The sequence below is a fragment of the Hyaena hyaena genome, unplaced genomic scaffold, assembly GCF_003009895.1.
Source record: "Hyaena hyaena isolate Hyena2069 unplaced genomic scaffold, ASM300989v1 scaffold_733, whole genome shotgun sequence".
NCBI lineage: Eukaryota > Metazoa > Chordata > Mammalia > Carnivora > Hyaenidae > Hyaena > Hyaena hyaena.
In genome coordinates this window covers 153913-171103 of record NW_024081367.1, presented here as the reverse complement: position 1 = coordinate 171103, position 17191 = coordinate 153913, and the positions used below count along the sequence as shown (strand labels likewise).

General features: G+C 52.2%; 1 long non-coding RNA gene across 1 annotated transcript; it reads right to left on the bottom strand.

Moving 5' to 3' along the window:
- Positions 1-8166: 8166 nt before the first annotated feature.
- On the bottom strand, positions 8167-9129 carry LOC120220899. Its single transcript, XR_005525682.1, has 3 exons — positions 9082-9129; positions 8533-8692; positions 8167-8416 (listed from the first exon to the last, which is right to left on the bottom strand). It is a non-coding gene; the product is annotated as an uncharacterized LOC120220899 (long non-coding RNA).
- Between the last annotated feature and the right edge of the window lie 8062 nt (positions 9130-17191).

The window sequence follows — 17191 nt, the reverse complement described above, 5'->3', positions numbered from 1 at the left end:
TCTGAGCTCTCAGAAAGGTTTTTTTTTAAAAGGTTGTGAATTACTTACATCCGTAAACCCTATATCCCCTCATTTCCCCCCCCACTGGTGTGCTGGGGGCTCAAGAGCACAGAATCCACGGCCGACTGCCCCAGCATTTAATGATGTGCTCAGGAGGTCCCACCCCAGGGACCACCTGCTCACAAGCTTTCCCTATGCCCGCATGGTCATCACAACCACCCACATCCAAGATGCTCTGTCCCCCATGATGGGTCTTCTGCAGCCAGCAAGGTCGAAGCTACAGCACATTTTCCAGAGAGCCACATACAGCCTTTAGCAAGTGCTCCTCGGCCCCTCACTCATGAAAGGTGAACATTATGTCTCTTTTATTGCTGGGAGACCTATAACTCAAGGGTACTGCAGGCAGAAGGAAAAACCAGGGCAGACTTCAGAAGTAGAAGAAAAAGTAATACCCTTCATCGGTGAGCTGTTTAAACTCTCCCACCAGGGAACACTTTGTTTTTGATGAAACAGCTGACGTTTGTCTCCAGGAGCCCAAACTGAGAAAAATGGGGCAGCCACTATTTATCCCAGCCAGAGATTACAGTGTCCTGACCCAACACCCCCTGAGGCCCTAGCAGACTACTCGACCAAAATACACAAACCGGAATCAACACGATGTTTTCTCCACACACAGATGCAACAGCTGGTTGCCTGTTTCTTTCCCCTCCACAAATGAGAGTTGACAAACAAGTTCCAGACAGACTCCCAGCTGGTGTGCTGCCCTCTGCTCTCCTGGCACAGATGCTGTGTGGCCCCATTAATATAAATCCATAGGGATTTTAGAGGTTGAGCTGAAATGCCAAGACTATAGGTAAGGAAATTAGATTTTTGGAGCAAATTCATGTGTATGGCAGGCAAGGTTTCAGGCTGATAATGTGGTCAAGTGTTTCAGAAGCATTTTGGATCTAAATCTGCTTGTCGGGAGAAGCAGACAGTGGTGATATTCCACCCTCAGACCCTCAGGACCCTTCAGCACTGTGGGTGTGGACAGTTCCCCCTGGTCGGCCCCACCCCCTTCCCGCCCCTCCCCCCACAGACAGTGGTGATATTCCACCCTCAGACCTTCAGGACCCTTCAGCACTGTGGGTGTGGACAGTTCCCCGGTCTCCTCCCCTCCGCCCCCACCCTTCCCCCAGACTTGTTTGCATCAGGACTCTCTCTGCACTGGCTCCCATAAAGCTCAGGATACGGAGAAGATAACACCCTAGAGGCAACCCTGAAAAAAAAAAAACAAACGGCAGGTGGTAGATAAATGGCCCTGTCTCACTCTCTTCAGAGGTGCAATAACAAGAGGCATTCTGTGCAATGCTTTCGGGGTCCCCATTGGGACTGAAGCTCAGCTGAATACAGCGGTAATTATCTCCCTAGCAAATTCTTTTACTGAATTTTCCTCCTGCCCTATTCCCCTCCCACCATCCCTGCTCCTACTCCTTGGAATCACTTCTCCATTAAAGCACCTGTACCCAAGTCCTTGTCTCAGGCTCTGCTTCTGAGGAATCGAAACCAAACTTAGAAAGCACCCCTCAACCTCATCAAGATTAAAAGCTTCTGCACGGCAAAGGAAACAATCCATAAAACTAATAGGCAACCCACGGAATGGGAAAAGATAGTTGCAAATGACATATCAGACAAAGGGTTAATATCCAAAATCTGTAAGGAACTCACCAAACTCCACACCCAAAAAACAAACAACCCAGTAAAGAAATGGGCAGAAGATATGAACAGACTCTTCTCCAAAGAGGACATCCAGACGGTCAACAGACACATGAAACGATGCTCAGCATCCCTCCTCATCAGGGAAATTCAAATCAAAACCACACTGAGATACCACCTCACGCCAGTCAGAGTGGCTAAAATGAGCAAATCAGAGAACTCTAGATGCTGGCGAAGATGTGGAGAAACGGGCACCCTCCTACACTGTTGGTGGGAATGTAAACTGGCACAGCCCCTCTGGAAAACAGTGTGGAGGTTCCTCAAAAAGTTAACAACAGAACTCCCCTATGACCCAGCAATAGCACTGCTAGGAATTTACCCAAGGGGTCCAGAAGTGCTGATGCAGAGGGGCACACGTACCCCAATGTTCACAGCAGCACTCTCAACAATAGCCAAAACATGGAGAGAGCCTCAGTGTCCATCAACAGACGAATGGATCAAGAAGATGTGGTTTATCTATACCACGGAATACTACATGGCAATGAGAAACAATGAAATCTGGCCACGTGTAGCAACATGGATGGACCTTGAGGGTGTTATGCTGAACGAAATAAGTCAGGCAGAGAAGGACAAATACCATATGTTTGCATGTATAGGAGGATTAGGAGGAACTTAACAGAGGACTGTGGGGGAGAAGAAGGGAGGAAATAGTGGGGGAGAGGGAGGGAGGCAAACCATGAGAGACTCTTGAATGCTGAGAACAAACTGAGGACTGATGGGTGTTGGGGGGAAGGGGGAGACAGGCATGGAGGAGGGCACTTGTGGGGATGAGCACTGGGTGTTATCTGGAAACCAACTTGACAATAAACTATTTGTAAAAAATAAAATAAAATAATAAAATGCTAAAAAAAAAACAAATACCAACTATTAAGAAAGAAAGAAAGAAAGAAAGAAAGAAAGAAAGAAAGAAAGAAAGAAAGAAAGAGAAAGAAAGCCACTCCTCAGAATGGAATTCTGGAACTCAATTACTCCCTTCTAAGATAGCAATAAGGACCCCATGAGTGGGTGACAGGGTGATGTCTCTTATTACAGCCTCTGGGATTTTTTAAAATGTTCATTTATTTTTGAGAGAGAGAGGGACCGTGCACAAATGGGGGAGAGGCAGAGAGAGACAGAGATGGAATCTGAAACAGGCCCCAGGCTCTGAGCTGTCAGCACAGAGCCTGACACAGGGCTCAAACCCACAAACCACAGGATCATGACCTGAGCCAAAGTCGGACACTTAACCAACTGAGACACCCAAGCACTCCACAGTCTCTATTTTAAAGTCTATTTTTTTCTGATATAAGTATAACTATCCAGCTTTACTCTAATTTCCATTTGCATGAAATGTATGCCTTTTCATCTAAAGTGGGTCTCGTAGACAGCATACAGATGTGTCTTTTTTAAAAAAATCCACTCATCCACTCTTTTGATTAGAGGATTTAATACATTTATATTTAAAGTAATAATTGGGGCACCTGCATGGCTCAGTCAGTTAAGCTTCCTAGTTCAGTCATGATCTCAAGTCATGATCTCAGGGTTTGTGGGTTGAAGCCCCTCATCAGGCTCTGTGCTGACAGTGCGGAGCCTGCTTATGATTCTCTCAGTCTCTCTCTTCCCCTTCCCCACTTATGCTTTCTCTCTCAAAATAAAAACTTTTAAAAATAAAGTAATTCTTGATAAGTACGTACTTCTTGCCATTTGGTCATTGTTTTCTGGCTGGTGTTTTTAATTCCTCTCTGTTCCTTTCTTCTTACCTGATTCTCTTCCTTTGTGGTTTGATGACTTTCTTTAATGGTATACTTATATTCCTTTCTCTATATTATTTGTGTGCTTACTATAGGTTTTTGTTTCATGGTTACCATGAAGCTTACACATAATAACTTACATCTGTAACAATGTTGGTAACAACTTCAGTTTGATCCCATTCTAAAGCTCAATATCTTTCACTCCCCTTGCACATTTTGTTTTTGATGTCACATTTTACATGTTTTTATCTTGTGTATCCCTTAACTAATTATTATAATTTTAGTTACAAACAAAAGTCACTACGTTTGTCTTTTAACCTTCACACTAGATTCATAAGTGATTAATCCACTACCTTTACTATATATTTACCTTTCCAATGAGATTTATTCTTTCATAAATTTTCCTGTTACTATTTAGCACCCTTTCTTTTTACCTTAAAGAAATCCCTTTAGTATTTCATATAAAGCTGGTTTGGTTGTGACAAACTCCTTTAGCTTATGCTTGTCTGGAAGACTCTATCTCTCCTTCAATTCCGAATGATAACTTTGCCAGGCAGAAGATTCTTGGAACTGTTTTCTTTCAGCATGTTGATTACACACACCACCTGTGGCCTGCAAAGTTTCTGCTAAAAAAAAAATTTGCTGAGTGTCTTATATCTTGTATGTAACGAGAGATTTTCCTCCTGCTGCTTTTCATATTATGTCTTTGCATTTACATTTAACATTTTAATTGTGATGTGTCTTCAAGTGGGGGTTCTTCTCATTTAGAACTCTCTGGCTTTCTGGATCTGGATGTCTATTTCCTTTCCCAGGTTGGGGAAGTCTGCAGACATTATTTTTTCAAATAAAATTTTTGCCCCTTCCTCTCTTTTTTCTCCTCCTAGGAACCCTGTGATAAAAATGATAGCCCATTTGGTGTTGTCCTTTAAGTCCCTTAAACTAGCCTCACTTTTTTTTCATTCTCTTTTCTTTCTGGTGCTCTGGTTGTATAAGTTCCCCTGGCTTGTCTTCAAACTCACTGATCCCTTATTCAGCTTCATCTAGTCTGCTGTTAAACCCCTCAAGTATATTTTTCAATTCAATTATTGTCTTCAGCTCTGTGACTTTTCTTTAGTACTTTCTAATATTTTCCCTCTGTTTGCTGAAGTTCTCACCATATTCAACCATTCTTCTCCCCAGGCAGTGAGCATCTTATGAGCGTTATTTTGAACTTCTTTTATCAGGTAAGTTACTTATCTCCATTTCAGTAAGGGTTTTTTTTTCTGAGGTTGTATCTTGTTCTTTCATTTAGAATATCATCCTCTGTTTCTTTGCTTTGCTTGATTCTCTGTGTTAGCTTCTATGCCCTAGATGAGACAATCACCTCTCCTAGTTTTGAAGGAGTGACTTCTTGTAGGAGAAGAACATTGTCATTCAACCGTGCCCCAGCTCTTGGTTGTCAAACTTCTGTGTTTGTGCAAAGCAGCCTATTATAATTTTAATAACTCCAAGTTGCTGAAGATGTGCCAAGACCCATCAGAATCTCAGTACTTGGATCCAGGCTGTTTGCAAGCCAGACCTTTCGGTAGCAGCTTTTTAAGATATGTAAATATGTACAGTTCTGTGAGACCACAAGTGCAAGCCCCATTGGGCACCAGTGCCAAGCGATGTCCCCTGGACAGCAGCCACAAAATCTGGGGCAGCAGTTCATGTAAACTACCTTGCACACAAGTGGTCTGGAACACAGCAGAGGGAGAGCATGAAGATAACATCTACGTTCTGAGGTGTCCGGGAAGGATTACAGTCGGCTCCCAGATGTGTGTTTAATTAGAAGACTGCCCCTCCGGCTACAGCCATGATGATTAGCTAGTAAGCCTCCTTCACAGAAAGACAGAGATCCTGGATCTGATGCCTCTTCCTGTGTTCTGGGGTTCGTAGCTGTTTAAGAATTATTTCTCCATCTGTTGCAGTCCTGTGGGACCCACAAGTGTAAGTCCCCCTGGCCACCAGAGCCAGATGATGTAGAATTGTCCTCTGGCAACAGCTGCAGCAATCAGGGCACCAGCTCAGCAGGGGTCTGAGCTCCTTTTTGAATGACACCAACTATTATAGTCCCATGAGACCGGGACTCCAGGCTCCCCTGGCCTCCAGCGTCAGGCAGTTGAGGGCAGTCCTTGCACGGTGTCTGCAAAGATTCAGGTACCAGATGCCCCCTTCCATGAGATAATGACACTCTGAAGCGCGGGGAAGGAAAAGTGTGAAGGTGGCACCCACCACCTCACCCCCCAGAGAGCATCTCAGCGGAGCACTGCTAGACGTACATTAAATTAGGTGCCTGCCCTTCAGACCAACATGTTAATACAAGCAGGTGCACCTCCTCCACGTCAAGTCAGGGCATGATCGGCTGCCTCTGGGGGAGGAGCCGTCGGTTACACTCTCCTGCGTGCTGCCACACATGGATATGTGTCTGGTTCGGGACATGATCAGTTGTCATTAACCGGCTTTCATCACCAGCTATTTAAACCCTGGTAATACATTAAATCATGACAATTGTTGATTACCCCCATTTCCTGGGGATGAAGTTCCTGGTTTCCTTCAGTTTGCCTCGGCTTACAGTGTCCCGCACAAAGCTCTCCTCCTGACTTCTGCGGCCACATGTCTCCTTCCCACCCCATCCTGGCCCTCTGTGTCCAGTCCGTGGAATGACTCAGTTCTTGTCACACTTCACGCTCCCTCTCACCTTCTGGCTGAAGCCTCAGGACCTCACCATCTGGTCTCTCCCCACCTTGTGCCCACCTGAGGCTATTCTCACCCATTATCCTTCAGCTGCCCTGACCCCCCCTCCGCCAGGATGGGCTGTAATTTCCTCCCAGGTGGCCCCAAGGGCTTATCATGCTCGGCCCACATGTTGTAATTATGACAATATTTCGCTGTGCTCTATTGACTTGTGCATATAAACCACAGTACTATAAGCTTTATGAGAACAAAGACTGTGTCCTACCTAATCTTATTACCCCAGAACCTTGCACGTTTTACGACACATAGAAGGTGCTCAGCAAATACCTGTTGGGAAAATGGGGTTGGCATAAAATGGCATAACTACAAGGTGTCAGTATAGTCAATTCATGAATGTGATGCTTTCCTACAGATGTTATAACAAGGTGTCACAAGCTGGTTAGCTTAAAACAAAGAAATTAATTCTATCACAATCCTGGTAGCCGGAGTGCAACATCAATGTGTCTGCAAGGCCATGCTCCAAACGGAACCCTTCCTTACCTCTTCCTGGCTCTTGGTGGGGGGCATCCGCCTTTGATGGCCCTTGGTGACCTTTGGTAACTGCTTCATCCACCTCTATCATCGAGTGACCTTTTCTCCGTGTGTCTATCTTCATCTAATGCTTTCCTCTTCTTACGAGGACACAAGTTGCCATGGACTGAATTGTGTTTCCCCCCAAATTCCTGTTTATTACCACAACCACATTACCAATGAGTAACTGAGCCTCAGAAAGCTTCTGTAATTCCCTGTCTCGGTCATTTTGGGGCTAGACTGGGCGGTTGGCATCTGAGCTAGAGACCAGAAGCCCAAGATCCAGGTACGGGATCCCGCGTCCAGCAACTGCTTCCTGGTTTGCAAATGGAGGTCTTCTTGTGGTGCCCTCACATGTAGGACAACAGAGAGGAAGGGCAAGCTCTCTTCTGAAAAGGCACAAATGCCACACGTGAGGACCCCACCCTCCTGACCCAATCACCTCCCAAGGCCTCACCTCCTAATACATCACACTGGGGGTTAGGATTGTAACATATGAATCAAGGGGTCACACAAACCCAGAGTCCATAGCACAGCCCCCAAACCCCTCCTCCAAGGGTGACAGTGAGGGTGTGCGGTCTAAGGCGTTTGCAGGGGACCTCAGGCCCGTAGTTGCTTATAAACGGAGTCCAGCCAGGAAGACTGACGGTGTTAAATTCCTGAATGTTTTTAGTGGATTCTAAAAGGATGTATTATTTTCCCCGGCAGCAAGATATGGCAAGAGAAGTCCCAGAATGGACTCTGAAATGAGAGCACTTGCTGTGTGGCTTTGAGCGACACGTGTGTGCTCTCTGTGCCCGAGCCGTCAGACCTGTGAACCGAGGCTCACGACCCACCGAGCTGTGAAGGGTCACATCTGCATGTGTAGCGGCAGCCTGGGGCGCTCCAGGCCTGGGGGACAGGTGTGTATTGGTCACTACACAAGCCGCCAGCTTCCTTGGGAGGATGCTCTTGGTTCAGACTGTTCTGGGAGGTGGCGGAAGGGAGCCTGCAGGGGGTGCTCGAGCCCGTTCGCTCCTCCTGGTAGGAGCTCATGTTAAATTTTCAGGGATTGTAGGAGCCAGTTGTTAAAACACAGCCATTGTTACAAAATCTAGTGCATAGATTCACAGTTAAATTATAATAAAAACAGGGGCGCCTGGGTGGCTCAGTCAGTTAAGCGTCCGACTTTGGCTCAGGCCGTGATCTCATGGTTTGTGCGTTCGAACCCCGCATCAGGCTCTGTGCTGACAGCTCAGAGCCTGGAGCTGTTTCAGATTCTGTGTCTCCCTCTCTCTCTGCCCCTCCCCCACTCGTGCTCCGTCTCACTCTCTCTCAAAAATAAAACATTAAAAAAAATTTTTTTTTAATTATAATAAAAACAAAAGTAACAAGGACTCAAAATTCCTCGCTCCCTAATTAGTTTACCACACGTTACCGTTCTCTGTGCCCTCGAGGGTACCGGGTGTGCCTGGGGGGGGCCACACGGCCGGGCCTTACTGCCCACCTGCTCCCAGCCCTGCGTCTCACGACGTCCCCACGAGGAGCTTGAGATCACGGAAATCACACCACGGAAATTGGCCACCACTACACATCAAGGCTTGACTTCTTGTCTCGCAGATTTTCTAGACTGAGAAATGACGAAGTGTCACTGATGCAGGTTAAACCTGGAAGTGAGTTGTGAGTGTACTCGTTAGTTACATTGTGGAGAACACAGCTGAGGAAAGAAATATCCTCCCCGTGTTTGAAAACCATCATCCGGTTCAGCAAAGAAATCACTCACATCGTCGGCAGACGTGACGTCCAGACATGCAGCTCTGTGGTTGTAGCTTTGTCTCACTCACCAGCATGAACAAAAGCATGAGCTAACATCGTGTCGGAGCGCGGCAAGCGTGGTTGATTATGAATAATACGGGAGTTTGGCAAAAATCAGCAACAGCAATCTGCAAGAATCAATTGACCATATGGAATTTACAGTAAAGGCTGTGTATATTGTATTCTTACTTGTAAACAGTGTGCTGCGCATCCGTCAGTAAAACACGCGGTGACTTGTGTGCACAGGTGTGCACGCATTTGCCCGAGAGCCGGCTGGTTCACATCACCAGCACACGCTGGCCCCGAGCACTGCCAACCTCGACCTTCTGAAGCCCCGGCCCTCCCCACACTTCGCTCCCGGGAGCCACAGCTCAGCTCTGATCCTAGAGGTGCACCCCCACTGGCCTTGACCGTGCGGGGCCCAGAGAGCAGTGCAGCAGGACTGGGCAGCTCCCAGGCGTGAGGCTCTGCGGAGCTGGTTATGGGAGACAGGAAGCAGTTTTCTGGGATGAGTTACCTGGAAGAAACAGCATTTCGCCAGACAGGTAGCATCCGCCTGCAGCCCACCCGTTTCAATGGGTCAGTTCCCTGAACAGACAGGCAGGCAGGTCTAGGCTGAGGAGACCTCTCTCGGAGTTGATGTGCCTTCACAAAGACTCTGAACTCCCCTCTGCCTCCCCCAAGGCTGTAGGGCTCCCCCTCGCCCACCCCGTGGGGCCTGCCTCGTCCGGCATAGCAGGAGCCTTGCTAAGTCAGCTTAGAGAGAACCTCCACCCTGGATATCTGATGGGGTCCCCATCTCCCACCGTCCCCAGGAGATGTCTGGTCACCCTGGCCTGTCATCAGCAAGAAGCTGGATCCAGAGCCAGGCTCTTGACAAGGGAATTTGTCCTCTTTTAAACTGGGGCAAAATACACGTACAATTTGCCACCATAATTATTTTTAGGTGCACAGCTCAGTGGCATCAAACACGTTCACGTGGCTGTGCTGTCATCCTCACCATCTCATCCATCTCCAGACTGATGCCCCATGAACCCCACCCCCTCCATAGCCCCTCTGCACCCGCCCTGTACCCACCCTGACACTTTCTGTCTGTGGATCTGACCACCCTAGACTCCTCATAGAAGCAGGATCATACGGTATCGTTCTTCCGCGACTGGCTTATTTCACTGAGCGCGTGTCAGCATTTCCTTCCTTCCTAAGGCTGAATGGTATTCCGTTGTGTGGGCCTGCACCCAGGTTGCTCCCACAGTTTTATTTTTCTTAATGTTTTTAATTTTTTTTAATATTTATTTTTGAGAGACAGAGAGACAGAGCGTGGTCAGGAGAGGGGCAGAGAGAGAGGGAGACACAGAATCCAAAGACAGGCTCCAGGCTCTGAGCTGTCAGCACAGAGCCCGACGCGGGGCTCGAACCCACGAACCACAAGATCATGACCTGAGCCGAGATCATGACCTGAGCCGACACTTAACCGACTGAGCCCCCCAGGCGCCCACCACAGTTTAACCATTATGAACGGCACTGCTACAGGCGTGAGTGTACAAACACCTGTTGAAGTCCCTGCTTTTGATTTTCAGGGTGTATTTATGCCCAGGAGTGGAAATGCGGGATCGTATAGTAATTTTTCATTTTTTCAGGTTGTTTTCCACAGCGGCTACACCATTTTACATTCCCACCAACAGCACAAGGGCCCAGTTTCTACACATCCTCACCAACACTTGTTTTTTGTTGTTTATAGCCACCCGATGCGTGTGAAGTCGCATCTCATTGTCGTGCAGATCTGCACTTCCCGGACGGCCAGCGACGGCGAGCATCTGTTCATGTGTCTGCTCGCCATGTGTACGTCTTCTTTGGAGAAATGTCTGCTCAAATCCTTTGCCCTTTTTTTGAATAGGATTGTTTGGTTCATTGTTGTTGAGTTATAGGCGTTCTTTATATATTCTGCGTACTAACCCCTTATCAGTTACGTAGTTTGCAAATATTTTCTCCCATTCTGTGACATTGTCATATTACTCTGTCATTAGTATCCTCTGATGCACAGGAGGATTTTACTTTGACATAGTCCCGGAAACTTGGCTTTGAATTTCAAAGCACAGCTAATTTCAACAAGCCCTTGGATCCAGCCTGGGCCAGCCCCGTGTTAGATTCTGGGCACACAAAGAACAAGCCAGAGATGCCTGCAAGGTAGACAGACTCACAAACAGACAATAAAAGACTCAGTTATGGCACCCAACGCAAAGTTCTTTAGAACACACACACGTGCACACACATGTGCACACACACACGTGCACACAAGCGCAGGTTGGGCAGAGCAGCCTCATAACTAAGGAAACATCTGGGTCCTTTCAAAGCTCCCTTGCACAACCAAAGGGACCCTCGGACAGTCGGTGGGCAAAGGGCAGCTCTCCCAGCCCCCCCTCCCCCCCGAGAGACGGAAGTCACCATGGCAGGCCCAGCAGACCCCAGGAGGCAGGAAATGAGAGGACTGTGTTGGGGGCCCCGTTTCCACCCCCAGGACTATAGCCCCAGGACCTCCCTGAGGCCTGGCGACCTGCTGGGGACTTGGCTCTGACTCTCCCCACCCCCAGCCCCATCTGCTGAAGGGGATAATGATCCATTTGTATTCATAAGACTATTGCCGGGAAGATTAATTAAAAGTCGAGAGTATTTTTAACCATCTGTACTAATTTAGGGGAAGAATTTAGAAATATAATTGTATTATCTGTAACTGAGGAATTCACAGATCCCTCTTGGAATCAGAATATTAACGTGTCTTTCAATGAGACTCAGCAACCCGAGCGAAGTCGCGGCTGCCGTTCCTCCTAAATTAGCCCAATTAAATCAGGATCATTTTAAATGTTTGGCTTTGGGGGCGGGAGTGGGAGACAGGCAGTCACACGGCAGCTTGGGGAGGCCACATCTCCGACAGCAGGCTGAAGGCCAGCCCCACGGCCTCTGTCCCATCTGAGGGCTGGGATTCCAGCCCAAGGGGGTAGGAATGGATGTTCTCCTGTAAATAACCAAATAACCTGCAGCAGGGAAACCAACCCAGCCTCCAGGACAGGGGGGAGGTGCTCAGAGATGCAGCCCCGAACCATCTGAGCAGGCCCGCACGCCTCAGAGGCGGTGACCCGACACCTCTGTCCCCATGGGGCCCCTGAGAAGCACCAGCCTTCGGTGTGGCCAGAGGAGTCATTTACTGAACCACCCGGGCAGGGCTGATAAAGGAGGTGGTTGGGAAGGCTTTTTCCGGGTGCTGGCACCTGGGGGGGGAGGGGTCCTTCTGCAGACCCCAGGCTGTGCCACCTTGCCAGGATGGCTGCCGGCAGAGAAGCCAGGCTGGCGGACTCCCCTGGGCCCAGGGAGGTGCTGAACTTCACACCTGACCCGGTCAGAGGCCCCTGGGCCACTGAAGGGCGGGGGGTGTTCTCCCGTGCTGGGGCCTGGGGCCGTGAGGCCCAGGCACTGACATTCAGAAGGGCACACTGTCCTCCGAGCTCCTTCTGCTCCTGGAAGGCTTCCCTGAGCACCTCCCCACTGCCCCCCAACAAGGCCTGCGGGATTCGGGGGCTTCGCTGAATTTCCGAGCACGTGTTGCTATAGGTCTGCCAGGTCAGCCACTCACGTAAGGGCTGCTGGAATTCAGGAGGCGAGGCGATCTCCAGGTGCACACCCACGTGCACACCTCCCCTTGCACGCACACACATGTGAGTGCGCACACGTGTGAATGCATATGTGAGCACATGAGTGCACACACACCCATACATGTCCACACAGGCTTTGAAAACAGGGTTCAACCTCGGTGCTGACTCGCACTAGCAATGTGACTTAGCCCCCAGATCCTCATCTGCAATGAGAGTGGGTAGGGTACCAGCCCGCGGGGGTCAGTAGGAATATGGGTTCTAGTGGCTGATTTTTTTTTAACATTTATTTATTTTTGACAGAGATAGAACATGAGCAGGGAAGGGGCAGAGAGGGAGGGAGACACAGAATCAAAGCAGGCTCCAGGCTCTGAGCTGTCAGCACAGAGCCCAACACAGGGCTTGAACCCACAAACTGTGAGATCATGACCTGAGCTGAAGTTGGATGTTCAACTGACTGAGCCCCCAGGCGCCCGCGGCCAATTTGTTTTGAGAGAGCACAGTTGACAGGTGGGACCCTGACCCAGGAGACCCCATCCTCTCTCCGCGCCCCCCACCCCACTGCTCTCATGCCCCCTGAAATAGGGGAGACGTCCACCAAGCGTCAGAGCAGTGAGTCATCTTCCTAAAGGACCAGGGAGATTGTAGCTCAGGTGCAGTAAGGCAGGCAGAATAGTGCCACCACCAGCCATGCATGCAGGCAGCTTGGTCCCGGGACGGAGCTCACCATGACCGGCATCGGGCACCTTCCAGACACTGCGAAGGTGAGCTCTTCTCCGGGAGATTTCCCCAGGTAAGCGTTACACTCTGAGAAAATGAGAGGGAAGTAACTCCCCAGGGCTGCATCCGGGATGTTCCATGAGACACTGGACCTGGGGGAGAAAGGATTGAATGATGCCAGCGCCCTCTCCCCACCCTGTGCACATATGAAGAAACAGGTCAAAGTGCCTCCCCAGTGAGCGATAAACACCCGCTGTCACCAGGGGGGAGGGTCTGCTGTCCTGGGGGAGGGTCTGCAGTCATAGCACTGGAGTGACATCCATCCCTCTGCCCACATTGTTCTGTCCATCACTCAGTCACTTGACCCTGCCTAGTTACAGGGAGGCTGGGAAATGTGACCCCTGCCTGGAAAAGCAATTCCCAGTACAGGCTCCACGGCTTGGAAGGGAGTGCCCATCCCTGATGGATAGCCGGCTGTCTCTGCACGACTCCCAGGAGCCCCATGGTGGTCCCAGCAACTTACAGCAAGAGCACATAGAGATGAGGGTATGTTTCCGTGCATGGGCGTGAATTACCATCAACTCTCCATTCTCTGCATTAAGGAGACGAAGGTGGGTACAGGCGGCATCGAGACGTGGTTCTGTTCCCCCGGGAGCTTAGAGGCCATTCCTTCTTCAACAGACTCACATCCCAAATCTCTTGCTGTTCCCAGGCTGCGGGGGGAGTAAGTTTTCTTCACCAAGCGCCCCTAAGTTTCATGTGAGGAGGGAGAAGACAGATGGGTCGCCAGAGGATGGCAAGTTCAAGGAAGATGGGCTCTCCGGTTCATGTAATTTGTTGATGTGCATCCTGCCTCTGTCTTGTCTGGAAGGGAGTCAATCTACGTCACAAATGTAACCCAGATATCAGCTGGGTCCCCTGCGGTGCCGTCTCCACGAGAACTTGACACTTGCATTCAGAAGTCTGATTTGCAGTCGGTGGCCTGAACTTCCGGAAGCCTCTCCCTCCCTTCCCTCACCCTTTTGCGTCCACGTCTGTCGCAGAGCCCCTCGCGGGGAAAGCCCCAGGAGCTCTCCGTGACACTGAGCACCTCCCTCCTCTCCATCACACCTCTGTGACGTCACAGAGCCTTCATGCACCTGGACACCTCTCTGCTCCGAGCTTTCCTCAGGCCCTGCTTACCCCAAATCCAGAGGACCAGGAGGGCACCGATCCCCTTCCGCGGGCAGGGGGAGGAGAAGGCTGGCACCCTCGCCCTGTCACCCAAACACACCCAGTTCGCTGAGACCATGGAAACGCGTGAGCAGGACGACAGCAGAGGCAAGGCGCCGACACAGAACCGGGGACGAAGCGCGTGCAGCAGGCAGGCTCCTGGGCTCCTCGAAATCAGCTCCACGTGTGTGAACAAGGGACAAGGGACACCAGAAAGCAAAACAAGCGCTCAGGGAAGAAAAAAAAAAAAAAGCTCGAATCACTGTTATTGCCAGCACTTCCGGGGCGCCCAATGCTACCAGAGGCTCCGGTGAGCCGCCCACACGGCGCGCTCTTGAACCCGCACTAACGGCCTCTTGCCCGACCTGAGGCGGGTCCCACGGCTGCACCGGGAGCCTCTGTCTCGCCATGGGAAGGCGGGGTGTCTCTCCCTTGCAAGGGACGCCAGGGGGCACGCAGCAGCCCCGTGATGCCACCACCGGATGACACGCGGCCGAGAGGGTCACATGGAGCTCGGTCACACCCTGTCTGCTCGCTGCCCATGGATTTCTGCTTGTCGTCGGCTGGTGGGAGCCTAGGGGGGCTTCTTTCCCAGGATGTCAGGGGCTGTCCTCACCCCAAGTGGAAGACTCTGGCGGAAATGGAGCATAACCCGGCAAACATAGGTGGGAGGAGGTGGGGGTGCAGGCGGGGGCCATGGAAGCAGGAGAGCCGCGTGGCCGGGGCGCCGACCCGGCAGCATCCCACCTGCAGGTAACGGAGCCACTGCGGTGAGGTTTCAGAGTGAGGGAAGCCCCCCTTTGCCCTGGCTCCTGAGTCGTCGAGACGCTAACACCTTTAAGAAGCCCCACAGGGAGCAGGTCCCCCTGAAGCTGAGCCGGGGAAATGCCAGCCTGGACAGACGGCAAGGGCGCGAACACGGGTCTGGGCTTCCGCTGGCCGGTCTCTGGTCCTTGCCCTCAACATCCAGCCACACCTGTGGTTCTAAATGCCCCTCCAGGCCCAGGTTCCCAGGTCCTCCCCTCCCCGCTGGGGCCCTACGAACAACCCCACGGCCGCTCCTCGACAGGCCTGGGGCGAGGCTGGCCCCGCACAGTGCACCGTCTTGTCCTGGGCTGTTCCTGCCCCAGGCCCACGTGGCTCTGGGGTTCCCACAGAGAACCACAGAGAACGGGGTTCCCACCCCGTTCCAGAAAACGGCCTCCACGTGGTCTAAAAGGGACCCCCCACCAGGGGGCCAGGCCCCCACGTGCCCGATCACCTGTCCTGGGCTCCCGGGGATTAACCGGTGAGCCCCGGGGGGCTGCGAGGAGCCGGTCGCCAGCCTGAGTACCCACATGTGTCCTCGCCACCCCAGTTCCACACACACCACCACTTCAGCTTCCCCCGGGACTGGCACTGATCCGCTCGTCCAAACTGTCGGTCCATCCGTCTGTCTGTCGTCATCACCTTGTCCGCGGGACGGGCGGTGTGATGTAGCGGAAACTGCAGGCTCCATCTGCAGTTTAGATGGAACCGCTTCTGGACAAGACGGAGGCAGGACAGAAAGAAATGCCGTGAGCAGTTCGGGAGCGAGTGGCCCTGAGCAGAGGCCGGGTGAGGAGTGGGGGATGGGCGGGGTCCAGGCAGAGGGGTGAATGGCACACAGGCCTGTTTTGTGTCGCTGTGCCCCCCAGATTCCCTGTGCTGAAGCTCTGACCCCAGTGGGCGGGTATTTGACGGTGGAGCCCGTGGAGGCAGTTATGTTAGATGAGGCTGGCGGGGCCGACGGGACCGGTGCCCTGGTAAGGAGGGGACAAGACGGGGCGCCCGCTCGCCACCCCGCGGGGACCCAGCCAGAATCCCGCCACCGCGAGCCCGGAAGAGGGTGGTTACCAGAGCCCGGGGTGAGGACACCCTGATTTCCAGCCCCCAGAACCGTGGGGGGCGGGTGTCGGGCCTGGGCCCCGGCCGGCAGCACTCGCTACGAGTCGGGGCTGACACGGAGGCCTCTGCCCCTCGCCGGTGGTCACGCACACTCGCAGACTGAGCTGGACGTGCTTTCTCATCTGCCGTTTTGAGGAAGCGTTTGCGAAGATCTGGTATGACTTTTACTTTAGATGTTTGGCAGAATTCAGCAGCTGAGCCACAGGGCAAAAGCCTACGCAGCGTGTGTCTGGCGTGTTTGAGGTGTAGTGGAGGTCAGTGTCACTGGGGGGCAGAGGGCAGCTGTGCGCAGGGGGCGGCAGGCGCGCTAAGGAGGGTGGGCGCTACGCAGCGGTGACAAGAGCTGCCCGGTGCGGCACAGGAATCCTCGGGCGGCCGGCGTGACTGGGAAGGACAGAATCGGAGACCCGGAGGCCGGGTGGGTCCTGGTGGGCAGGCTCTGGGATTGGGTCCCCTCTGTGGAGTCCAGGGTCGGTGCCCGGAATCAAGCCAAGGTCACCTTGGGGACGGGCCATTGTCTTGGGCCCCTCCCTTCCCCCAGCCTCCCTCCACCAGCCTCCTTGCCAGCCTGGCGAGCCCGCCGTGGGGTCTGGGCTGCAGGAAGACTTCAGGGAGGATGTCGCGTGCCGTATGGAGCACAAGCAAACCACCACGACGGCCCCTTGAAGTCGCCAGAGTGGCTGCGTGCAGAGCGAAGAGGAAGGAAAAAAGACAATTTACAATTGCAAATCAGACCCCCCTCTCCGAGCCGCCGGGTGATCCAGCGCACGAGACAGATGGCGAAGAAGCGTTCCAGGAACATGTTAGAACACATCGCTGAACAGCCAAGAGCAGACGGGTTCCAGAAGGGCCGGCTGCCTGTCATTTCACCTTGCGGGGCCGGGACAGGTGGCGGGAGCCGGCCCCATCCGCCTCGATCTCTTCTGGCCGTCCCTCGGCCCCCCACTCTCCCGTTGCAGGAGGGTCAGAGCCACAGCCTCAGGCCACCAAGACCTGAGAGTCACAGACGCGAAAATGATGCTCCACACGGCTGTTTCCAGGGCTGGGGAGGGGGCGGCGAGGAGAACAGCAGGCCCCGAGGTGCCGAAGCTCGGGGGGCCCCTCGGGCGGGAGGGACGGGCAGGTGGG